Here is a 27,391-nt window from a genome sequence, read left to right as displayed (position 1 = left end):
TCTGTCCTGTTGCTGCTTTATGGGAGGTTCTGTACGCCCAGAGGGCCTCTGTAAGTCGATCGTCCCAATCACGACGATGTGCAGCAATTGTTCTTGTCAGAATCGAGCAGAGGATGCGATTGGTTACTTCGACTTGGCCGTTGGCTCTGGGGTAATAAGGAGTGGACTTGCGATGGCGGATCTTATACAACTCTGTCAACTCGTCCATGACTTTGTTAAGGAAATGAGTACCTCTGTCACTTACCAGCTCTAAGGGACTGCCAAAACGGGTGATGATATTCTCATACATGAACAGGGCCACGCTGTTACCATCGTCCCGCTTTAGGGCTTTAGCTTCACACCACTTTGTGACATAATCCGTACATACGAGGATGTATCTGTTCTGTTTCCTTCTGGTGGGAGGGTCGATCGGACCTACGAAGTCAATGCCCCACTTCTCAAAGGGCTTCAAAGGAAGGATAGGTTGCAATGGCATGGCACTTGTCTTCGTGGGTTTCCCCATTCTTTGACAAGCATCACATCTTTTACAGTAATCATAGGAATCTTTGTGAATGGTAGGCCACCAATATCCTGCTAGCAGAGCCTTCCTGGCTGTAGCTTCTCCTACAAAGTGACCTCCACATGGCTCGTCGTGGCAAGCCTTCAGAACAATCCCAATCTTATCTCCTGCAACACATCTTCTGAGTACTTCATCTTTGCCCTTCTTGTACAGTGCTCCGCCTAGCAAGGTGTATGGGGCTGATTCTAGCATGAGCTTCTTCCTTTCCCGACTAGAGATACCAGGAGGGTACTGTTGGGTTGCCAGCAGATTGGCAATGTCTGCATACCAGGGAGTTACAGTTTCTACCAAGAATAGGGAAGCATCAGGGAGGTCCGGATCATCTTGCTCCTCGTCTGCAGTTTGTGGGATACGCGACAGATGATCAGCCAGAACATGGGAACGACCAGGCTTAGTAATCACCTCAAAGTCGAACTCCTGGAATAGAAGGAGCCATCTCATCATTCGTCCTTTCACATCTGCTTTGTTCATTAAGAAGGATAGGGCCTCATGATCCACATAAAATTTAAAGTGGGTAGATAGGAGGTAGTGGCGAAACTTCTCCAAGGCAAACACCATTGCCAAGCACTCCAGCTCGGTCACTGTATAGTTCCGTTCCCTATCAGTGACTTTTCGGATTGCATAATAGATCGGTTGATCCAGCTTCGAGGAGCCCTTTTGGCAGAGGACTGCGCCTAAGCCTTCAATTGATGAATCAGTGTGTACGTGGAACTCTTTCGTCCAATCAGGAGGTTGCAGTATGGGTGCCTCTATCAGACACTGTTTCAGAGTGTGGAAGGCTTTGTCACATTCTTCTGTCCAAGTAAACTCTGCATCTTTCCTCAGGAGCTTATGCAAGGAGGTTGCCTTTGTCGCAAAATGGGCTATGAACCTTCTGTAGTAACCCACATGGCCTAGGAATCCCCTCAACTGTTTGAGGTTGGTGGGTGCTGTCAGAGCTGCAATCTTTTCGATCTTTGCAGGGTCTGTTGATATCCCTTGTGCAGAGACAATGTGGCCCAACAGAACTCCAGAAGAGACCCCAAAGATGCATTTGTCGGGGTTGAGGGAAATCCCATACTCCCGGCATCGATCAAAGCATTGCTCCAAATGTCCCCAGTGTTCACTGATCAAACTGTAGACACAGAAGTCATCCAAATATACTTCGATAAAGTCATGCAGATGATTCTGAAATGCGGCCATCATGACTCGTTGGAAAGTAGCAGGGGCATTGCAGAGCCCAAATGGCATCACTCGGTAAGCGTAGGTCCCCCATTCTGTGGTGAAGGTTGTTTTGGATTGGTCTTCTTCTGCGATCTGCACTTGGTTGTATCCGCTGAATCCATCCAGAAGAGAATAAAGTTCATGTCCTGCCACTGTGTCCAACTGTTGGTCTGTGAAAGGGATAGGAAAGTGATCCTTCTTTGTCTTGGAATTAAGCTTTCGAAAATCCACACATATTCGCAATTTGCCATTCTTCTTGGGTACAACCACGATGGGTGAAACCCATTCACTGTTTGCCACTGGATAAATGAACTCGGCTTCCAGAAGCTTCAACAGCTCCGCTTTCACCAATGTGGAATAATTCGGGTTCATTCGCCTCTGTCGTTGCCGTACTGGCTTGGCATCAGGCTCCAAGTCAATATGATGTTGGCATATTGTGGGATCAATCCCCTTCAGGTCTTTGTAAGACCATGCAAACACATCCAAATTCTCTTTCAACAAGTTGTACAAGGTTAACAACTCCTCTTCTGGGAGACTGCTGCCCACCTTCAAGTGGCGTTCAATGCCTTTTGCATCCACAAAGGTTAACTGCCTTTCACCTTCCACTTCACGGATGAAGGTCCCACGGACTGCTTCTGGATACAGATCCGACTCCTTCAAGGGAGTGGTATCCTCTTCTGATGTCCCACTAGAACCAACTTCTTCTTTTGGTGGAGACTTAGATTGCTCTTTAAGATATTGGAATGGGATTAGCGCTGTTTCGGGTTTGGTTTCAAAATTAATTACCTCTTGGCTTGAAGACTCATCTTCTAATAATGACACATCCAGGAACGTCACATAACAGGGACCCTCTGATGCTTGTTGGGTTGGTGGGACTGGTGCTTGTTGGCACGGTGCATCATCATCATCTTTCTTTGGCAAGGATGGGGTAGGACGGCAGGAGCCACACTTAAAAGACGGCTTGCTCTTCTTAATCCATTTCTTATAATGGTTTTGCATATGAGAAGATCCATTTACCAGACCAAATGGTACCATTGCCATTCTGTCCCATAGCATGAGCTCATCGGCTTCTGATGCTTCTGGAACTTCTTCTTCAAATGTATCCTCTTCAAGTGGGATAGATTCTTCTGGCTCACTTTCATAATCTTCTTCGTCTATATCATATCCATCCTCTTCTGTCTCTGTCTCTGTCTCTGCGTCTGTTTCTGTTTCTGCTTCTGCTTCTGCTTCTGCTTCTGTCTCTGTAGGAGCTTTGTAACAGAAGAACAGATTCTCTGGTTTCTCTCCCGTCTCTGTCTCTGTTTCTGCTTCTGCTGTGACCATGTAACAGGGAGAGCAGTACATCCATGCTTCTATCTCACTGTCAGAAGTGATTTCAGAAGGCATTCCTGATTCAGGCAAGAAGTATTCACCCAATGATAATGGCTTTGCATCTTTTGGAAGTCGGCTTACAGTATCCACTGTTAAGGAATGTGCCACTGTTTTCTTGGGAAGGATCTGTTTGACAGCATCTTCATCTGCTGATGTTCCATCTGTAGCCTCATTAGGGGAGTCAGAAGATAATTCCAAAGGAGGTGGATCCATGTCCTTTTTGAGAACCATACAGTTTCAGCACCACTTTGTTGGGTCCTCTACCCAAGGTCAAGGTTCCTTTGAACCAATCCGTCCTTGCTCTGGCTTCAAAAAGCCATGGTCTACCCATTAACAGAGGATAGGATGTACCATAAGATTTTGGCTTCACCACCAGATAGGTAAGCCAATAATCTTTTCCAGCCACTGTAGTCTTCACATATGGAAGAATGCCCAAAGGCTTGATTCTACTCTGATCCGCCAGTCTGATGAGCCATTGGGTTGGTTGCACACCTTGTAAGCCTAGATCCTTCATTGTAACATCCGTCATAATGTTCACTGATGAACCACCATCAATCAGTGCATTTGAAATAAAGCAGCCTTCTATCCACACGCCAGTCTCTAGAGTACCCGGGTCTAGGAAAGCGTTAGCCACATCCACTTCTTTTACAGGCTCTAGAGCCTTGTTGGACTTTGTCACTGTTGAGGGAGCAATCCTTAAGCCACGTCTTCTTGTCAGTATACTTTTGAACCTTTTCCGGCAACTGGGAGACAAAATCAACAATTGTCGGAATGTGAGGTTTGGTTTAAAGGTATCTAGATCTCTAACTAGATCGTATTCCTTAATAGGATCCACTGGCTTCTCTAACCGGTTAGGGAATGGGGCAACACCCATTTTCATTTTCCCTCTTTCTTCCATCAGAGGAATTACAGGAACTTCTTCTGCCACTTGTGGCACTTCCTCCTCTTCTGTATCCTGGACCTCTGGTCCTGCCTCTGTAACTGTCTCTGTAACTCTCTGTGGCACTGTAGGGCTCTGTACGGCACTGTTAGGCTCTGTTCTGTTCTGTTCTTCTGGTGGAAGATTGAACTTCACTGTTCTGGCAGGAGGGTTATTTTCTTTCTGGATAGGTGGTTCCTTCTGCTTTGAACGAGTGATGGCAGCAACTTCCAATTCCACTAAATTGGAGGTAGGCTCTTGGGCCTTAGACGGACTATCAATAGCACTGTTTTTCACTGGGGCTGGGCTTGGACAGTCTTTTGCAGTGTGGCCTTCTCCTTTGCATCGACTGCATAAGGGCTTGTAATCCACTGACCTTCGAGGATTTGGACAATTTGGTGAGATGTGTCCCTTTTCTCCGCATCTGTAACACTCCACTTCTGATCTCTGACCACCGCCAGACTGTCTTCCTCGGTAACTTTGAGAGGGAAATCTTCTGGGTCCGAAATTAGGACCAAACTCTCTAGGCTTGGGTCCAATATCTTGTGTGGTCATTTTGGATTCCAACAAGTTAAATCTTGCGTCTTCTTCCTTTCTTCTCCTATCATGCATCTCCTTCAGAGAGCAAATGTCCTCTGTATGGTTCTTCCGCAAACAGTAGGAACAGAAGGCTCCAGGGATGGTTGGTTTTCGTGTACATTCAGTGGCTAAATGACCTGCTTGATGACACTTACCACACCAAGTATTTGACCGCATCACATCCCTTCCTGCTCCTGCAACGTTGGATATGCTAGCGGTATTCACTTTCAACGTCTGTAGTTGTTCTGTAATCACATCCATCAACTCCTTTTTTATGTTTGCAACTGAGTTGGATAAATAATCCTTCAAGCTTTCTCCTCCTGACGTACTGGCAGGAGGGTTTTGAGGAGTCTCTGTAATCAGTGCATAAACTAGTTGGGCTGGTACAGAGGGGTCTCTGTTCTGGTTCTGATTCAGTGCTCCTGTTTGAACTGTTGGCTGTTGGCTCCAGTTGGTAGGATTCCACTGTTGCTGCTGATTTGGCATTGAGTAAATTGGTTGAGACCATGGCTGTTGTGGTGGAACCACCATTTGAGGCATGGATTGTGTCCACTGTGGATTTGGTGCATTGTACTGTGATACCGAGGGCATCTGTTGGTAGGAGTAGGGAACAGTCCCTGGGACTGCATTTGGTGGGTACATCATTCCTGGCACCAGAGGAGGTAGGACTCCTCTTCCTGTATTCATCGCCAATCTAGCTTCCACTTCATCGTACAGTCTGGCACCTTCTGTTGCAGCTTGCAGGGTGGCTGGTCTTTGTAACTCCACAAACTTACGGACTTCTGGTTGTAATCCTCTGAGAAACACTCCCTTCTGAATGCCATCATCTAGATTATGGTTAGTCCATCTCTTCAGGATGGATTCCATTCTTGAGACATAAGCTTCTACTCTTTCTCGAGAGGACTGACTTAGGTTCATAAATTCCTCTCTCATCCGCTCTTCAAAACCTTCACGCCTGAATTTAGTGAGGAAGGCCAACTTCAGGTCGTCCCATGTGCCAAAAGTTCCTGCTGCTTGTCTCTCATACCACTGAAACGCCGTGCCCTTGAAAGTGGCGGGGAATATTGCTAACCAATGCTCAGGGGTTCTGGCATTGTTAGCCACACATGCTACCATAAACTCTGCTACATGAAGATCGGGGTCTTCATTGTACTCTCCCTTAAAAACTGGCAATGGGACTACATTCGTTGGCCTGTCATCAATATTTCCAGGATGGATCTGGCTTGGAAGTGGACCTCCAGCAGGAGGAGGAAGGGCTTGATGTGCCATTGGGACTTCTGTAAAGAGTTCCGCAAGGGCGTCAAACGCGGCTTCTGCTGCGAGCTCGCTCTCGGCTCTGATTTTTGCTTTCTCTCTTCTCACGTACCTCTGGACTCGTTCTAACGCTTGCCTTTTTATTGCGTCATTCATCAGGGGGTTGGCTCCACTATGTTGTTAGTGCTCCACAAAGGGTTAACAGAAGACTTCAGTCTCTTGAGGACTCTCTTGCCAACATTTCTTCTACTTCTTTCTTTTCAACGTCCCTAAATTCTGCTTTCATGCCACTGCACAGAGGAAGGTATTCGGTTCTGAAGGTGTCAAAATGCATACGTCTGAGCATTGTGGTGGTGCCATCATCATAGTAATGCCAGCTTCTGATGGTTTCAATAGTGTATGTTGTGAAAAACACTTTGTCTACCAAATTCCAGTGGGTTGCTAATTGAACAAACAGAAGATTATCAGTACACCAAGCATCCCATGTATCTTGCTGTTGAGCGTCCACGAACAAATTCCAACTCTTTTCCTTCTTGTCTTTGTGAACCTCTACAGACCAAGACTCCTGAAGCTTCTTCACAATCTCCCACTTGATGTTGTCTGGAAACTTCTCAATGAATGCCAAATCTTCCATGGATGTTCATTCTCTCTATTTCTGCTCTTTAGTTTGTTCCCAAACAGTTTGCCACCAAGATGCAAGTTTCTGCTGCTTCAATAGGAAGAGGAAACTGTCCACTACATAGAGCATGCATCATGATGGTGATGTGTTTCCGCCATTGTGGGATGAACTTCTTGTGGAAAGTGGCTTTGATTATGAGAAATTCCAACTCTTCAGTGGAAGAAGGAACTTTACAAACATCCATTGAATTCCTCTCTTCTTGGCAATGCCAATTCCTTCATTTTCAGCCTCTTTTGGTGCTTGTTGATGGCAAGTTTCCCCGGCTGCGCACCAAAAACATGGAGCCCCAAGAGAAACACCAAGGAAAAGGGAATTCTCTTGCAAGAAAATCTATCTTGTAACATCAACAAGCTTGTTTATCATGTTTCATATGATCATAATGAAGAAAAGAACACCAGGCACAACAAATCTTCATGCAGCATCATGTAAATCTCCCACGGTTTTTAATAGAATCAACCATATTCTTCAATATCTTCACAAAATCCATCAATAGAACAAAGAAATCAAAGGAATACACCATCTTTGAATGGAAATACATCACATAGTATTCATCTTCAATATCTTCATAGTCTTCTCTCTCAATCTCTCATATACAATCACTCTGTTTGAGTAGAATTGGCTATCTCTGACTCTCTCTCACACACTCCATCAATAATACATCATATCCTCACTACAATCTCTCAAAATCACACTCAATAATCACTCTTAGGTCGTGGATACCCCTCCCAAGAGGTATGTCTGATATGAAGGGTCACCAGAGCCACTACAGTGTCTCTTCACAGTTCACTACTGTCACTTCACTCTAGTCTTCTCTTGAGTCTTCAGCAGCTACTTCTTCCACTTCTTTCAGCTCTTTTGCACTTGTATTCACCTCTTTCCAAGGCTAGAAAACTTTTCCCAAAGTCACACATACATTCCACAGAACACTTACAGAACAGTCTACAGAACAGTACCAGAACAGTTACAGTACAGAACAGAACAGAAGCAGAACAGAAGCAGAAGCTCTACAGAAGACCTACAGAAGGTTACAGAAGGTCATCAAAACCACATAACTCATTCTCAAATCATTCCAAACTCTCACAAAACATTCACTAAACTTTCACAATATCTCATTCTTCATCAATCAATACTTCATCCCTCCTTACAGAAGACAATCAGAACAAAACAGACCAAAACAGAGCAAAACAGAAGGTATACAGAACCATTCAGAACCTATCAGAACATCACAGAACCATCAACAAACATCATGAACTTCCAAAACACAATCAATATCATCCAAAACACTCTCAATCCACTTCCAAATCAATCAATCATCCCATAAAATCAACCATTCAGCTTTCAAAAACAACAAAAATCAGCCAAAAAACAAGTCATTTCAATACTCAACAATCATGAGATTAGGTTAGTACCTAGAGCTGCGCGCCAATTGCAAAGAGACCTTATAGAATGCCCATACTAGAAGTAATTGAGTTGAAGGAACAACTCAAGCAACTGCTAGATTAGGGCTACATCCGGCCTAGCAATTCACTGTGGGGAGCTCCAGTACTATTCCAGAAAAAGAAAGATGGGACACTTCGACTATGTATTGATTACCGAGGGTTGAATCAATCAACAGTCAAGAACAAGTATCCTATTCTTATTCTTGATCGTCTTCAGGGTCCGAAGATCTTCTCCAAGATTGATCTCAGGTCAGGTTACTATCAGATAAGGATCAAGGAAGAAGATATCCCAAAGACGGCCTTCAATACAAGATATGGGCACTTTGAGTTCCTAGTTATGTCATTCGGGCTTACGAATGCACCTGCCACCTTCAATAGGTTAATGCAGGATATCTTTAGGCCATATCTTGATGATTTCATGCTTGTCTCCTTCGATGACACTTTAGTCTATTCTAAACAGGAAGAAGATCATGAACCTCAACTTCGGCTTGTCCTTGAGACAATGAGGTCACATAAGCTGTATGCAAAAATGAAGAAGTGTGCATTCTTCAAGCATCAGATTGAATATCTGGGATTCATAGTATCATCAGAAGGAATATCAGTGGACCCAGCCAAGGTCAGAGATGTGCTTAAGTGGCCAACACCAGTATCCGTCAAAGAGAAACGTAGCTTCCTTGGATTGACAGGATTGTATAGGGTCTTCATAAAAAACTATGCTTTGATTGCAGCACCTCTGACGGATTTACTGAAGAAGCAGACTTCTATTACATGGTCAACTCCCAAACAAAATAGCTTCGACAGATTGAAGCAAAGTTTGGTATCAGCACCTATTCTAAAACTTCCAGACCTCAATAAGGAGTTCGAGGTAGTAACTGATGCTAGCATTCTTGCCTTGGGGTGTGTACTTATGCAGGAAAGTCATCGAGTAGCATACTCATCAAGAAAATTGAAGAGTCACGAAAGGAATTATGCTACGCATGATCTAGAATTGCTAGCTATCATCCATGCTCTAAAGCTTTGGAGACACTACCTGTTGGGTAATAAATTTACTCTAGTAACTGACCATAAGAGTCTCAAATGGATCTTTACCCAGAATGAGCTCAACATGAGGCAACGTCGGTGGATTGAAATGTTGGAGGAATATGACTTTGAAATCAAGTACCGACCAGGGAAAGAGAATGTAGTTGCTGATGCACTTAGTCGCAAGGCATTCCTAAATTCCCTAATCTTGCAGAATCCATCAACGGCCAGATCTCTAGCTATAAAAGTATCTATGCCAAACAACCCTATACTTGAATTAGCTAGAGAGGAGGCATTCCATGATTTGGCCTACTAATCAATGCTAAATGAGATCTCTATCAAGGATCAAAATCAAAAGCTGCAAGTTATCACGAATTTACCATGGATAATGGACTTGTCTACTACAGAACAAGGCTGTGTATACCAGCAAGCTAGTCACTTAAGTAGAAGATATTGTGGGAGGCTCATAATTCTCCTTTTGCAGGACATCCTGGCTATGCTAAGACTTTTAATGCAATTAGGAAGAGATACTATTGGGAGAGGCTCAAAGGTGACGTTCTCAAATATGTCACTGAGTGTTTGTCTTGCCAATGTATCAAAGCCGAACATGTCATGATGCCAGGGAAACTGCAACCGCTTGACATTCCCCAAATGCAATGAGAATTCATCAATATGGATTTTGTTATAGGCCTACCCCAAGTCCACGGAGGATACGACTCCATCATGGTTGTGGTTGACATGCTTACCAAGGTTGCACACCTTATTCCAGTAAAGACAAACTATAAAGCCTACGACCTTGCAAGATTGTTTATCAAAGAGATATTCAAGCTACATGGAAGAATCATTAGTCATCGAGATTCTCTCTTCACATCACACTTCTGAAGAGCTATCTTTGAAGCTATTGGGACTCAACTCTGTTTTAGCATCGCCTACCATCCCCAAATGGATGGCCAAATAGAGCGAGTAAATCAAGTCATCGAGGATATTCTTAGGGCATACTGTTGTCGAGAGCCGAAGAGGTGGATTCAATACTTGCCTTTGGTTGAATTTGCCTACAATGCTTCTTACCAGCAGAGCATTCAGATGACCCCTTTTCAAGCATTATATGGTCATGATTGCAGAAGTCCCCTAAACTTTTCTGATCCAACCTTAAGGGTTGAAGCTTCAAGACAGATGTTGGAAGAGATGGATGACCAAATAAAGTCAATAAGACAGGACATACAAGCGGCCAAGGTTAGACAGAAGGCATACGCGGATTTGAAGCATCAAGAAAGGGTCTTCGAAGAAGGAGACATGGTCTTCATTCGCGTATGCCCTAAAAAGAGTTCTCTATCCTTAGGAGATTGCAAGAAGCTAAGTCCAAGGTATTGTGGACCGTACAGGATCCTCAAATGCCTAGGACCTAATGCTTATAGATTGCAACTCCCTGAGAACCTAAAGGTTCACAATGTATTCCATATCAGCCTATTGAAAAAATATTTACCCAACCCTAACCATGTACTTGATGACCAACAAATTGTAATGCCTAGTCAAGGAGTCCTTGAACTAAGGCCTGATAGGATCTTAGATGTTAGGAGAGACAATTAAGATCCAGAACCTTGAGAGAATGCCTCGTCCAGTGGAAAGACTATCCCTAAGAGGATACCACTTGGGTAGATGAAGGCACTCTCAACCATAAAAAACCCCCAGTTTATCTCGAGATGAGGACATCTCGATTCATCTAAGGGGGAGAGAATGTAATATATATCAAATATTCTTTTCCTCTCTTGGCGGCGCGTCGTGCTAGAAGGGAGTGAGTATTTAGTAAGGACAGCAAGCTCCTCATTGGAGCTTGCGTATCCGCAATCATCATGCAGGGCGACACACCATGAGGGAAGAATTCCTTCCCTCCCCCTATAAAACCTTCGCCATGAGAGCAGGGGGTAGAGAGTAGGTCATGAGAGAAGAGGAAAAAGCTATCACTCTGCTCGTGTTGCTGCCGAGCTGTAGGAGGAAGGTGATTCGAATGCCGCCAGATGGATGAGGTGGAGCTGAGGTGGAGGGACAACGCTGCCAGACGGACGAAGTGAACCTGCCGCCTGACTTCGCCAGTTCTCTCAGCACGCCGCCATCGAATTCTTCCTATCTCTTCCCCCCACATGGCTCCTGACTCCACAGAAGCTTCAAGAAGCTTCTTGAAGTTCCTAAGGGGGGGCTCTTCTAAGCCCCCTTCCCGTGGAGCCCTTTAAAGGCCTTCCACTCCCTTGTGTTGGCCTTCAAAAATTTTCCCCTCTCGGTTTAGATCTTTTTTTAAGGACCTCCTTAAACCTTTTTTTTTCTTTCCTGGTTCATACCCACCTTACCCCCACCCCGTGCTTAAGCCACCTTAGCCCCACTCCCCTTGGCCTCAAAAACCACTAACCCCCCTCTGTGCTTTATAAGCCTTAAGCCCTTTCTCCAGTATGCCCCTTTCCGTGGAGCCCTTAACCCCTTCCCGTGGAGCCATTAAGCCCCTTCCCATGGACCCATTAAGCCCTTCCCGTGGAGCCATTAAGCCCCTTCCCATGGAGCCTTAAGCCCCTTCCCGTGGAGCCCCCATAAAACCCCTTCCCATGGATGGAACCCCCAAAAAGAACTAAGGCTTGAAAAGTCTTATCCATCCTAACCCTCGTGTTTAACCTATAAACCCCCTTCTTGTGCTTTTTGAAATCCCCTTTCACCCTTTACCTTTTCCTTCTAGCTTGGAACTTACCCCCGTGTCCAAAAATCCCTTCAAGATCCCCCTTCCCATACCCTTTCACTCCCGTGCCCAAAGATCTCCCAAGGCCCTTCATATGTTTTTGAAACCACACTCACACACATCCCTTTTCACTGTGTATAAACCCTTATAGGGCCTTTTCTTTAGGCTTTGTAAACCTTGGCCTCCCAAAGAAATTAAGACCTTAAAGGTCTCATTACCCCCTTCTCGTGGTCAATCCCTTAACGACTCCTTGCCTCCAAAGAGAGAAGAAGAGTGTTGAAACGACGGTGGAATTCCGAAAAGGAGTGTAAAGCTGCTTTCACGTTCGAAGGATTACAACTGCGATGCCACCTAAGAAAGTCCAAGGAGTAGCTGTAGGAGGGTCATCTCCCGGTATCCATGTGGATATCTCACCCCAAAACTAGGTTTTTCCTTCTTAGTTTTATATCGGTTTTAATTCAATCATGCAAAATGAATTGTTAGGGATAAGATATATTTTGCCCTAGTTATTTACGATGAAGGAATTTAGTTTAATTAAACCTGCAAAATAAATAAAGTATAAACATAGTTTTCCTTCAAAAAGTATTATGCATTGAAACAAATTATGAGCAAGATTATTTACCCACTAAAGTAGTATACTTCGATTAAGTTTGGAAGATATAAACTACATCTTGCACTATTAACCCCTATTCCTTTTTACAACAAATTCATCATGGAAAGTGCAATTCATGAAAGGTTTCTTACGATGCTTAAACTCTAGGACGTTATCATTCCTAACTGCATAACTTAGCAAGGGAAAGATTGCTTATTTGGCACGAGTTTTGTTCGCAAGGAAAAATGAAGATTAATTGAATTTACCTGACCTCAAATCGATAAAGTTTAGGATTGAAAAATCAATTGACACATAGATAGCAAATCATGCAGAAGTGATCTCGATATTTACTTTCTAAAAGTTAGCCAAATTAATATGAACTTAGAAATACCTATGCTGCGAAATATTCATTGGGAATGAATTAAAATCCAAGAAATGTTTATACCTTAAATACTTGCCCACATTCTCGGATTGTAGAATCAGTAAATTGAAAATGTAAAAGAACTAGGGTTTGTCCCTGAGTTTCTTAAAAGAAAATAATAAAGCTAGTAAACCCTAGGTCTGACAAACGTTAGCTTAAAGAAACTGAAACGGATTATTTCGTAACTCCGTTATCACATAGTACGATGCAGGACTTGCGCGGCAAGTATGAAGTCATATGGTTTTGTGAGGAAAGGTTAATATCCTCAACAAGGATGGCGGATCCTTACGAAAGTTATCTTGCAAAAGGATGTATTCTTTGATATCTTTCTAAGTAAGGAAGGTTAAAAATCGAAAACTAAAGTATCCAATGAACTTTAGGGTTGACCAAGTTGGGTTAATAGGGTACGCCCTAACCCACAATATAAAGGATCTTGCCAAGTTGCAGAGAACCCCGGATCGAATGCTAGATATATTCAAAAGGAAAGATTCCTTCCTTAGCAGTTTGCCAACAACAAAAAAATGATCAAAGGAAATGTTTGTGCTTACTAGAGATTTTAGAGCACTGTTTGATTTATGAATTACTAATTAAATGAATATCTATACTTCAGGTTGAAGGCCTGAAGGGAATGGCACCTTCACTTACCCCCGACTGTCTGCCTGACCCTAACCAAGGGGGTTGTTGACCGCGCCGGGAACGTGGTTGACCGAACCGACCGCGAGAGGTCTCTGCGTTGAGCGCTACTTGGGGCAGAAGGACGCTTGGGTGCCAGGGGGGGCTTTGGCCATAAATCCCTCGCCTTTGGGGTCCTGCACAAGAGGCTAACGTGACTCGGGATTGGATCTCGAGGCCCGCATACTAGTCTGTGGGCGGAAACTTGGAATAGTGATCCCTGTGGATTGCTGGATAGCCTTCGGGTGGATTATGGACAAGCCTACGGACGGAAATCCTTGTATTTCAAAGATAAATATGATGATATGTTAACAAAGAACTTGTCTGATATTGTTTTTCTATGTCACGTGATAAGATTACGTGAAGGAACCAGTGCTTAACGGATTAATTAAAGAAGCTGATTGTTACATGTCCAATTAATGTGTTATATAATTACATAACTAAAACAAACCGATGAAAGTGCCGAGGATGGGCCATGGGTCCGTCCTACGATTGGGTGGTCCCGGTTGGCCGGAAACTTTTCTGAAATCTCAAAGAAGAGTGGGATGATTGTCAAAGGACACAAACAACGAAAGCGTTGACCTAGAGTTATGTCTTAACCGATTTACACTGTTTTAGGAGAACAGAATGGGACTATACCTTAGGGCAGAGAGTTTGAGCTTTGCATTCCTCTCATTTCCCATTCTCTTTGAACCAAGTGCAATGTGAATCCGCTTCGGACCTGGCGTTTCTGCGTAAAATAGTTTGCTTGGGTCCGACGCTAGTTGGTGTTAGGAAATGACCAATCAAGAAAACCGTAATTCCGATCGATCCTAAGTGGGAACGGCCAGAATACTTCCGCTACGTGGCAGACACGAAAAGCACTAGATCGCAAACCCCGTAGCATTCCATGGGAGTGCCGGGCGGAGATTTCTAGACATCCTTTCTGATGGACTGCTAAGACGTGTCCTGGATGATACTAATGGACACGTTACAGTGGACCCCTCTTTACCATGACTATGGAAAGATGATAAAGATTTGAGGATAACCTCTATAATACCTCAAGGAAAAGGAAGGAGCAAAGTGCTAATGAAAGAGGAACTTTGTAAGTTAAATGTATTTTGTGTACCGAGGTAATGAGCAAATGGGTGACACTATATAAAGAAGCAAGGGCAAGAAGAGTAATCGAAAGGCAAGCATTTCGTGCTAGACATGGACGTAATGTCCCATATCCAGAACATTTAAGTGCGCTTCCACGTCATATTGATATAGATTGGTTACATGAAGAAATTGAGAAGATGGAAAAAGAGGAGGCGATGGATATATCGCAAGAGGAGTGGGAATACGCCGCGAGGTTGCTTATCAAAGGTGAGACATAATTATAATTAAATTATCTTTAGTTATATATGATATAATAATTTTATATGTTTCATCTTTAACTAAATCATTAATATGATCTCAACAATGTACTACTAGTGCACATTGTTCAATGCTATTTGGTGTGAAGGCAAACATTTTCGAACTCAACGTATAGATGATAAGAAAAATACCCAAGATTGTGGTATCCTTGCAAACTTCCAGGATACCAATGGCACCATGGAAGGTTATTGTGGCTTGATCCAAGATATTTTGAAGCTTAACTTTAGGCGATTTTTTATATATATATTAGATGTGAAGTGGTTTAAAGAAGTAGTAACAACGGGTGAGCATTGCGCAATTAGACGTCATCCACTCAGAAATAAGTAAAGTTGATAATGTATTCAAAAAAATACTAGCTGTTTAGATGTTTGGTCATATTTAGGGATTTTATGAGAAATAAAAAATATGTACGTTTATTTTCGCATCTATAAGTGCGTTTAAAAAAGCGGGTATATAGATGCGTTCTATATATTAGCGCGAATAGAGGTGCTGATAAACGCGCCCGCTATTTTGCGTGTACAGTGCACGTCTATAGGGCCTTTCTCTTGTAGTGAACCAACAATTTGCGCCTTCGTAACTTCAAATCAGTGAAGAATCTGAAAAAAGTTTCTTCTGAAACTTTGTAGATGAAGTTGAAACCGGTCGGATTATGTGAAAATTTTCTTGAAATCCGATTTTCCCTAGGATTTATTAAAGTTATTAAAAAAGACTTCCAAAATCTGCTTTAACTTTAATTCCTTATATACATATAAGCATGTGACAAAGGAGGTCCATTCTTGTAAGCTTTTGTGTAACATCCAAATGACACCATGATGTGGACATTGAATTCTGTACAAGGGTGAGGTGTCCTCTGATGATGGTGATAGATCCCAAATCTTGGTGATGTAGGTGGAACTCAAGTGTAGTTAGAGGTTAGTCCATTGAAAAAATCTATGCACTCACTTAACCCCTAGGTGTAATCCATTTCCACCTTCAATAAGATAACCCATTCGTTTTACTCTTTACATTGACATCCCTTCTAAGAACTTGTTTTTCCACTTGCTAGAGTTATCATAAGTGAGAAGAAATGTAGCATACCTAGTGCTTGAAGAGTAAACCCAAAGTGATAAGATGTAGGGTTTAAGCTATGGGTAAGGCTCTTGATAGGGGTTTTGGCCAAATTTTGTGGTAGAAATCCGGTTTGTAAAATCCCCAGATCAAAAATAAAGCTCAAATCAACCATTAGACCTTATAGAAAAATGGTAGTAAAGAAAGTTTGCAAGGAGAATAGAAATATCATGGAGTATCCTATAGAATTTACTATTAGATCAAGGTTATTTGCATGTTTCTATGCTGCTAGGTTGAGATTATTTGCATGTGTTGATGTCCACATCGAGATGGGAACATTACAAAAGAAACATGGGGAATACATAGCACGACCATTAAGGTAGCAGGACAAAGAACATATTAGTGAGAGTAGTATGTTTAGCTTCTAAACAATCTCAAACAATGAAGGTGAGAAAGTAAAATCTCCACATTCCATGATGTGCTTTCTCAATAAACCCTATTAGAGATACAATAACTAAAACAGAAGATAGAGAGATGAAGCCAATTTGAGAAATGTTAATATAATAATCTAGCAATCCTAGAATATCCTTAGCAAGGAAAATTTCTTATGAAAGATTAGTTGTATGTTTCCAGTAGACTTGGATAAGGAACGATACTACTTGATGTTACATAATACATATCCTTGCTAGAGAAGTTGTCATGAATCCCTAATGCATTGTGCTATAGTCAAATATGAACTTGACTTCTACAACTAGCTTCTTCCACGTTGGAGTAACACATAACCATTAGAAGTAAATGTCCACATAAATAAATATTACTTTATAACAGTTATATATAAATGAATATTATGGAGGTAAAACTACATACCCTATACAAATAATATTGTCAAGCTAATGTAACAAGTATTAGAGTCAACTCTGGACAAGTAGTGATTCCTTTATTTGAATTTGTAATGTTTTACTAAAATTAGATCAATTGCTTATACTTTAAGACCTTTAGCAAGTGAATGCAGGATAGCATAGATCATTTAATTAGTGAATCAAGGCTTCCCAAGCCATCAAGTCCATGGCTTCTCTCAAAGAACCATCAACTATAGCCATAGCAAGTAATGGACTAAGCTAAAAACCCAACCAAGAATAAGCCTTGCAAGGTCAAATTTGTAAAGGCCATCCTCTACATGCATGTTTCACAAAATGTGTCGTGGAATTAGTTCTTTGAGGTATTGTATCGAACACGTAGCATACATGTAAGAAAGAGTTCACACTCAAGCACACAATAAGAGATATGGAGGCCAAAATATTTTCAAACTTATTTTTCTTTCTCCTTTCTCTCACAATACAATGTACACAAAGTGTAAATAAGATACAACATAAAGGAAAGTGACCCACAAAGTCAAATAGTAAATAAGCTATAGCTATGCACCTATAGGTAGGTATAACTAACCAAATATAAGATGTGATAAGTCCATTTGCTATGTGAGGATCATAATGACCATTGGTATGCAAACTGTAGATGTGCAGATCCATCTAACTAGGTAGTCCATCATCAATGTACACGTGTTGAGCTTGTCATCTCATACTACAACATATAAATCCAATACAGACACTCAAAGTGATAAAATTATTCTTGCAAAAATTTCCCGTGTTGTCACTATAAACATCAATACCTGTGTCGCTAGAGAATCGTTGCTATTAATGTCACTATCTATGTTGCTATTTATGTTAATATCAACATCAATATAATATAGCAATGTTGATATCAATGCAAATACTCATGCAAATATCAATGCTAGTTAATGATGGTTGTAGATTTTAATATTTGAAAGAAGTAGTGATGGTTATAAAGAAAAATAAAAGGGTGACATTGCATGTAGCCCTACTACCCTTTTAGCCACATGGATTGAAAATTATTCCATAATTCATTCACATATAGATTATACAACTATTATCAAATATTATATATCATGATTTGCTAATAAAAATAAATCCATTGATTTTATTTTCAAACACATACAATGACAAGATGACATTTCATAATACCACATCAAATGATAGGAAGGAGAAACAACAATAGAGAAAACTATCTACAAAAGTTGCTAAATGCCAGCCACATACAATAAAGGAGAAATGTGTCTAAAGAAAGCTAGACAGAATCAATAAAAAAAGCACATACAGAGCATAAAGCCAAAAAAGAAAGGAGTGCTCCATGAATTCAAGCTTTGGCTACAACACTTGACCATCCAATAGCTTATCTAGATGCAACACATCATTGAAAGGAGTCTACAACATAACCAAAGATCAATCTAGAGTACACAATGTATCACAAGAACTAAAAACTAGAAACATGAAAGAGATATGACTTACTCAACCTTTGCATGCATATAGCTTGTTAATAAGTGTAGCAAGACCATGTCTTTCTATCTATCAAGTATCCAATCCTATAGAATCACGATTTGTAATTGAGTGTTGTAGTGGTAGAAAAAACAAAGCAGCATTTTTAGAATTAGGTTATTACAATAAGTAACATACAAAATAAGAAAGTAAAAATAACTAATAGAGAACTTACAAAGTCATCCAAGTAGGTCCTATAATGGCCTTCATGACTCATTAGGTGGTGTATCATTCCCACCTCTAGTCATACCCTTGTTCCCTCTCTTGCTACTGTTGCCATCACCCTAGAGAGTTCATGGCCTCCTCTTTGAGTCTCCTCCAATACTCTAGGTCTAGCCACTCAGTATTTTTGGTGTGAGTCTTCATTGCCTTCTATGCAAGTGGCCATCTATGGGATATGTAGGCCTATATTAGATGCATTTTCCATCTAACGGAGAACTGAACAACTAGTGTGGATAGTGGAAACTCCTCACACAATGATGCTATTACATAGTCCTTACTAGCCTCTAGTATATTATTTGAATAGTTCAATATGCTGTTCCTAAACACTTCTTGGCATAACTCAACCATATGTGCAATCAATCTCTTCCTTCCATAAGCCAATTTTCTTCTCCATCAAGTAACATACATTTGTGGTGTGTGTATACAATGTGTCCCACCTACAACTATGCTCCTAGGTGTAACCAAGTGCCCTATATATCTAGTATACCTAAAGAGGTGATACCTATTGGAATAGCATCTATAGGAGTACCACCTGACAAATAGTTAAGTAAAACCTTTCATCATAGAAGTGAAAGTATCTATAGGTGTAGAAAATCTGAGAGGTAATAGGTATCCACTCAATCAATAGGATGGATACTGCATCAGTATCTCCATAACAACCACTAGAGCCACCCTCTTTAGAACTGGGAGGATGGGAGCAAGAAGTAGCAACCACCCTATCAAAGAGTACGACTTAGTTTTAAAGACCTTGATTCCTTCAAACCAAACCTAACATTTTGACAATTGCTAATTTTATCCTCCAATTGTTGAAAGAATTCTAAAAGCACGTTGATAAGAAGACAAGGCCTAAGGATTTCTCCCACAACTACCATTAAGTCTAATAAAGCCCTAGAGCCTATGAATGAAGTGGATGTGGCTAACGTCTTCTTGGATCATGGTACCGAAAATATTCATGTTTGGATTGAAGGATGTTTTATAGATGATGCATTGATTGATGGAGGTTCAATAATGAACACAATGATGGATGCGATAATGAAGGATCTAGGTTTGCAAGGTATGCACCCTACACAATAGCATATTAAACTAGCAGACCAAAGCTGAATTAAGCCTTTGGGCATTCTCCCATATGTGAAAATAACTCTCATAGGATGAGACTATTTTTTGACCTACTTGGTGGTAAAACCAAAATCCTATGAGACCTCATATCCTTTTCTTTTGGGAAGACCATGGATTTTTGAAGCAAGAGCAAAGACAGATTGGTTCAAGGGAACCCTAACCCTAAGCAAAGGACCCAAAAAGGTGGTAGTCAAGTTGTATTAAGATATGAATCAAAATGCCTCTTGAAACATAGATGGTTTGGATAATCACTCTTTTTGGAGTGGTCACAAAGAGAATTATCTCTAGATAAATGCGGTTGTTTATTTGTAATGCCATGTTCTTCATCATGTTGTTTTGTCCAGCAATCATCTGTAGTGTGACCATTCCTATTACAATAAGAACAATGTCCCTTAGGAAACTTGAGATGAGAGAAGTTACCATGACAACAAGTCCTATGTGTACAGCATGGAAAGGGATGCCTTCAAGCAAGTAAAGCTTGGTCGATTTGTTCTGATTGTGTGTCCTCTTGTGAGATCATAACTTTTTCTTGATTTGTGTGTCCTAGTTCAAGTCATTGTGAATATTCAATCAAAGATATACAAGCTTAATCAAAATTGATCCCATCTTTGTTAGATAATATGGTACTAATATTATCATAAGCATGATCCTTTACAGCATCAAGAAGCTATGTTACCAATTGCTTTCATGGAATAACATCTCTAGCAAAGTTGCAAGTTGATTGATAATCTTTTTGAATGATTCAATACGTGTTCTCATCGAAGTTCCGATGTTGTGCTCTAATTGAGCGAGCTGACTACAAAGATAACATATTTTTGTAATAGTTTTCTTCTCAAAATTTGCTATCAAATACTTCCATATAGCTTGTGAGTTGAGAGATTACATACCAAGCATTAAGAGATTCTTGAAGAGTAGAAAGAATATACAGATGAGCTACTTTGTTGTGTCGATCCATTATTATAAAGAGTTTACCATTCTTCAAAGATAGGTCCTTCAGTAATAAGGGTATTATCATGAACGTGATCGATTGGTTGAGGTGGACATTTAAAATTACCAAGAACAATATCATGCAACTAATTGTCTTCAAGAATTAGAAGCATCTTTACTTTCCACCCAAGGAATCCTTGTCCTTGAAAGTGAGGAACAGAATGTTGTTTAGAAGGAAATCCATAGACGATTATTGAATTCGACATAGCTAACTGAGAGAATACGTATAATATAAGATCACACAATCTACACACCATGTATGAAGCAATGAGATGAAAGTGTAGTACAACAAATCGTATGCAGAAGCTGTGCTATAAGGAAAGACATTTAGTTCAAAAACCATACTCCAAAAGATAAAAGACCCAAGATAGATGAAATACGGTGTCGTAGAGTTCACGCAAGGGTTGCAGAACACGGGGTTCAAGATACAACAAGAGAAGAGGCTAACAAGAAGATTTCAATTTTAGACGCCAAAGATCACTATATTGCTTGTCAAGTGAATCATAACAATGAAGCTGCTAACTACTCTTGACAAGTAATTGCAGTTATAAGCATAACGCCTTAGAAAAATAACCTAAGATCCCAAGAAGACTGGCAAGCTCAGTTGAAAGGAAGCACTCTGAGTAACAAAGCCACTTTTGATTTCAATCACCATCACAATAACTCCATGTGAGATTCAACTCAAGGAACAATTTGCTTTACAATGAAGAAACCATGATCTTCCAAGGTGTCCACAGAAACGTGAGTAGATATCTGGATCTTCACAGGAGAAAACACCAATTGACACCAATTGAGGAAAGTAAACCTACTTCTCTGACCACCATGAAGGTTTGCCAAAGTCACGAGTGCTGTGACAGCATCCGCAAATCAGCACTGTCTAGTCCTTCAGTTCCTTCAAGAGATTTCGGACATCAGTCCAAGTTCAGCCGCTCTTGCAAAGATTCTCAGAGAGAAACATGCATGAAACTCCTATGAACAAAGCTCCCAAAGGTTGAATTGACGATTTTTGAACAGACCACATGCACAAAGATGACCAAGGATGTAGAAGCCTTAATAAAGCAAGCTCCACAGGCGATCACACCACAGGGAATGACTTAATAAGCAGATGTCGAGAGTCAAGATGATTCAAAACAAATTGGAAGCCACAAAGAATTGTTTAATGCCCTCAATTGTCAACTCATCACGCTTCAGATGAATGGGCACAGGATTCGTCATGAATTTGTTTGTCATTTCCAAAATTTCATGAGGCAAAGTTGCCGATAAGAGCTGCAAGCTCTCTGGTTGGGAATAGTATCAATGCCTGAACCTCTCTGTTAGTGATATCTATGATCTGATAAACGGAAAGGGCAATCATCGTGGTCTTGTCGGTCCCAGACTGTGCCTGCGCAATGACATCACGATTCTGGATGATGGGCCGGATGGCACACTGTTAGATGGCGGATGGCTTCAGCTAACTCTTCACAATGAGCTTCAATAAGATCGAAGGCAGGATCAGGGCACTGCTGGTCATCATCTTGATGTTATCAGTTTTGTAGGACCATGCACTTACAAAAGACGACTGTGCAATCCACCCAGCAAGTTCATCCGAATTTGCAACAGTTGCAGAGAGGCATATAAGTTGAATTTCCTTTGAGCAATAAATAACAGTCTCCTCTTAAACAGTTCCACGTGAAATGTCACTGAGATAGTGAATTTCGTCGAGCACAACAACGACCACATTCTGCAATCGACTTCCATCCTCTTGAATTCCAACATTGTCTTACGTCTTCTGCTCACTTCTGATCCATAGCAAATAGTCGATGCCTCTCCAACATATGTTGCACGGTAGATTCCCCTTTGTATTCTGCACAAGCGGCTACTCCCCAAATCCCTGTAATTCGATGCACATCCAGCTGAAGGTTTAATATCTTTCCTTCATACGAAACGTTTTAAAATTCAGAGCTTAAATCAGGCCTCCGTCAAAGATTAGCTGAGAACGTATTGTCGTTTACTGCTTCATCAAATTGTGGATTCGATTCTCCCTCTCCACTCGACATTCAAATCTTTCGAAGCCTCATCAGATTCAGCGACAGGCGTTGCAACTGGATTAATGTTTTTTCTTTCTTGAATAACAAAAAGTTCTTTTGTTTACTCGATGGCTTTACTGTTTTTCGCCCATGTCTGGGGAAGCCCTGTTCTCCTCCTGTTTTCTGGTTGTTGACATTGACTCCTGAGACCGTGAAGAAAGCCCAGATATTCCCGCTATGTTTGCCTCTCCCCTTCGTCCATTCGAATTCTTCCCCCAATTAGCATTACTCCCCCTTCCTTTTCGTCACACGCTCCCTGTGTTCTTCATCCTGAACTTCCCACAGTTTTTCTGCGTCCCACTCTGTTCTCTCTCTGTCTTCATTTTCTGATTTCCGCCCTCTTTCCGTTCGTGACCTCCCCTGCTTTTTCTCTCCTTTCTTCCCCAATTAGCATTGCCCCTTCCCTCCTTTTCGTCACACGCTCCTCTTTTCCCTCCCCTCTTAGCATTTGAAATCCCTCATTAGCAACATTGTCGTCAAGTCTCTTTGCCAATAATGGCATGAAAATCTCTCACCAGCATTAGATAAGGGTGAGATCCAGTTACGGACCTTAAAATATAGTGTGTAGTCTCTTCATTTGTAACCAAGTATCTTATTGCTTCTGATGCCATATCTTTCAACGTACCTGTACCAAACTGGACAGCACGTACCTCAACTCCAAAAAGTCTCATTCTGAATACTTTAAGAGCCTGTCGTTCCATATCTTTGGCGCCCATGTAAACAACACATTGTAACCCAAAACAAGCACACACTGTAACAGTGATAACTCCATGCTTCTCATAGCACATTTCAATGCTTAGCCTCCTTCTTTCCAACTCCTGGATGTGGAGGGTTGTTATCATTAGGTATTTTTGATGTAGCAGGAGAAGGAGAAGACAAAGTCCTAACATGTTCACCAGCATCAGTTGTGCTTTTCACTCAACCTTGCTCAACATAGGATGAAAGCATCTCATCATATTCGCCACTTTTGTCTCCAACTCCTCCCCACTATACTCATACGCATAAAATAAATGTAATCACAACAACTAAGTATGTACAAAGTACCAAATCCCATGCACAACTTTTGGGTGGTTTACACACTTCGAATGCGCAGCAATACGACAACGGGCACGAATAAAGTGACCTAAAATAGACAAAACATGTGAGAGAAAAAATTGATCAAACATAGATGAGAAATATGAACAACACTCAAAATGTTATCGCTTTACTTTTTGGCCAAGAATAGTTGATGATTTGACTAATTTTGGTAGAAACACAAAAATGCAAAAGTGAGTAATTGTGACAAAACCTATGTCATAGAAGTCTACATGAAAATCTATTGTCTTGTTCATTTTCTTGTTTTGAGTCTACTTTACTTGAACTAAGAGCTTCAAATTGAGCATGGATTTGATAGGAAGGAAGCATGTGAGCCCTAGCACATGAAAAAAACTGAGAAATACATTTTCTTAAGAGTTTTCCAAATAGAAACTTTTAGGATGTCCAAGCAAGGCACATCTACAATTCAACATATCTGCAATCTAAATGATGATCAATGATGATCAAGTGAACTTCTTCTATGCTTAAAATTCATAACATAAGATGCTCATAACATACACAATACATCAAATTTAAGCATGAAAAGAACATGAATCAATAATTGAAGAGATACTACATAGATATAGTTAATGATTATCTTCTTCAAGGAATTGGTTATAGTCGATCGTGATAGCTCTGATAGGATGTTGAGATGTAGAGCAAGAAGATATGTAGTGACACGATAGGGAGAGAAGAGACACACCATATACACTCCTAAATTCTACATCATATTGATCACTATATATATATATATATATATATATATATATATATATATATATATATATATATATATATATATATATATATAGATAGGTGAGACCTAGTCTAGATAGGGTGAGGTATATATAGCTCCAACACATTACTTCTTCACATCTACTATCAATCACACCAATGAGTCGAGAAGCTAGTAGAGAAGAAGAGAAAAGTAAGAAAAAATATGAAGAGATTTACCTTCCCTTAGTCCCTTGCTCAACATAGCTCTCACACACTCTGTCTTAGTCACTCTTAATAATGGATGCAAGATGATATAATGGAAAGATTAAATGAGTGCACTCAGAGAGCTTTTGAGTAAGTACAATAGAGGCCTTCTACCCTTTCATAGACACAAATTAGGTTTAGGGTTAGATTATCCCTCTGGAGTGGTACCATGTTTAAGGGTTAGTATTTGTATCCCTTTTGCATTTTGGTTTTTCACAATTCTGAATTAGGATTTTCACTATCGTTTGGTGTCTTATCCACATTATGGCATCTACGCCAACCATTCCTTAAATCATGCTTGTGCCTTAGCCTTATTAGGCCATGCCTACACTAATATAATGACAAATACATATCCACAACCTATGCAACAATGGTAGATGCGACAAAGTGCGAAAAATACAATATAAGAGATAGATATAATGTGCATGGGAGTGAGCACAACTCTCATAAAATAATATAATTGTGATAGCATGATATCCATGAAGTATGACAATAATACACAAGTGTGTGAAATAATCTAATAAGGCTAACAAAATAATAATCCTATCAAAAAATAGTCTTTGTGCTTGTGTTTCGACCTTCCAGTTTTGCCTACTCCAATTACCAAATCAAAAGTTTGTGGTCGAGGAATATTTTGATCTACCTTCCTCTATTATTATAATAGGATACAAGATTGAAGTTTCTTGCTGAGATAAGAGTATTTTGGGAGCCTAAATTAGGGATTTACATGTTTGTATGGGCTGCATAGGTTGTAGATTGCTCATATAATTATGGACTTGTTTTTGAGCCACAACTTCATTATTTGATATGTGAACTCATGTATGGTGAATCATGATACATACGGGCTGAATATATTTGGCTTTGTAATTGGTCATAGCATTAGTTATTGGTAGATATGTTAAAGTGCATATTGTATATGATTTTGACTTCAGCATTTATGTTATAGTCACAATTTATAGCTCGGTTTCTTATATATATTGGATTTCTATTGCTTCAAACCATCTTTACCTATGAATTTTCTTTCATCTATACGTTGAGCTCTTTTTACGTGAGTCTCTACATGTTTTGGCCATATATCCTAAATACCTTGATACTATTTGGCTTCTCTTGTCTAAAATGTTCCATCCATGTAGAGAATAATTGGATTTTAGCCATGCCTTATTTTCCATAGGCATTGTGGCTTCCTCTTTGCGTTGGTTGAGTTAATTTTCGATGGTCTTGGTTCCAATGAATATCTTGTTTCCTAGCAATTACTAGCCTTTACTATTTACGCAATTGAGAAAGACTAACCATTCCTCAGTGTCTATGTCATAGAATACACAATACTAATATCTTTTCTTTGCTAAAACATCCATTCCTCCATCTTTATCCTTGGTAGCCAATTTTTTCTACATTCCAAATATTGGTAGGTGGGTTACTATCTTGGCTGTACAAGAGCTCTAGGTTATTATACAATGAATTTATCACTTCAGTGCCTCAAATTTATAGCTCTTTGGTGCTCTATAGTTCACCAACCCTAATGCTTAGCTTGAGATGGCACCTCCTAAACTTGTCCAACCAACTACCATCAGGAATACCATCAATAAATGGTTCTATCGTGGTTCTGGCAAATTTCAACACCTTCATAATCAGGTCTTGAGTAGTAGCCTCATGACCCATATGTTGCTTGAAGCACCATTGAACCATTGCATCTTTTTTCTCTTTCAACAAATTGGGAGATGATCCTTTATGCTTCATAGTAGTTCTTCCTTCTAACCATGCACCCAATGTAAATTGGTGTATCCATAGTGAGACATAGTAGTTTTGTGAGGCATCCTACTCTCCATTACTCGAGTTATAGCAAACAAAGCCTTCATGTAAGGCCTCATTCTCCTTCTAGGTCTTTGAACAACAATGGGCACTTAAGATTGGATATCGAGCTCACAAGGTGCTTGCATATCCTATGCAATCTTAGTTGTGACTACTATGCTTATTGCTTAAAGCGGCACAGTCTCATTCTTGAAGCTTGCAAGGGTAGTTGACTTGGTATGACGCTCCGCAAGTTGAAATGGGTTGGTCTTTTGAGCACCTCTCTTTGTGTTCTTGGTTGTTGTGGCGTTTATAATAAAAAATAAGAAATTAGTATTGACAAACACAAATGTGCAATGCACGAATTATAACCTAGCACCTTGAGCACCCTTGAACTACAAGAAAGCTAATGTCAAAATGTATGTAGAAAAAAGACAACACTATTGATAAAATATAGGTACAGTAGCTTACCATAGAGCTCTCATCTATGATGCAACTGTCAAAATTTTCTCAGAAGGTTCTCATGATAGATAATTGAAAATGTGGGTTTAAGTTTAGGCTATATATTAGTTGACCTTATTAAGGGAGTTGATTGAATGTGTTGGGAAGTGCAGTGAAGGAGTAAGAAATTAACTTGTTGCCACCTTCAATTTTGATGATTGGTTGTACTAATCCTTGGGGAGGAGGGGGTTTGTGATTTGTGCAGCTATTTTTTGGGTGCGAACACTGGCTAGCTTTGTATGGACTCCTCCGTAGTTGGAGCTTTATAGCTGCACTTTTCCAACAACAAATTAGTGCATAAGATACTAGTTAGTTGTGGATGATGATATATGAAGCAAGATGCACACTCATAGTATCTGAGAGGTTGAGGAATGGATATGGGGGCAGGTAGAGA

The sequence above is a fragment of the Lygodium microphyllum genome, chromosome 9 (assembly GCF_053477565.2).
Source record: "Lygodium microphyllum isolate KBCC chromosome 9, Lygodium_microphyllum_v1.1.10, whole genome shotgun sequence".
Taxonomy (NCBI): Eukaryota; Viridiplantae; Streptophyta; class Polypodiopsida; order Schizaeales; family Lygodiaceae; genus Lygodium; species Lygodium microphyllum.
Note: the sequence above shows the minus strand (reverse complement) of the source record.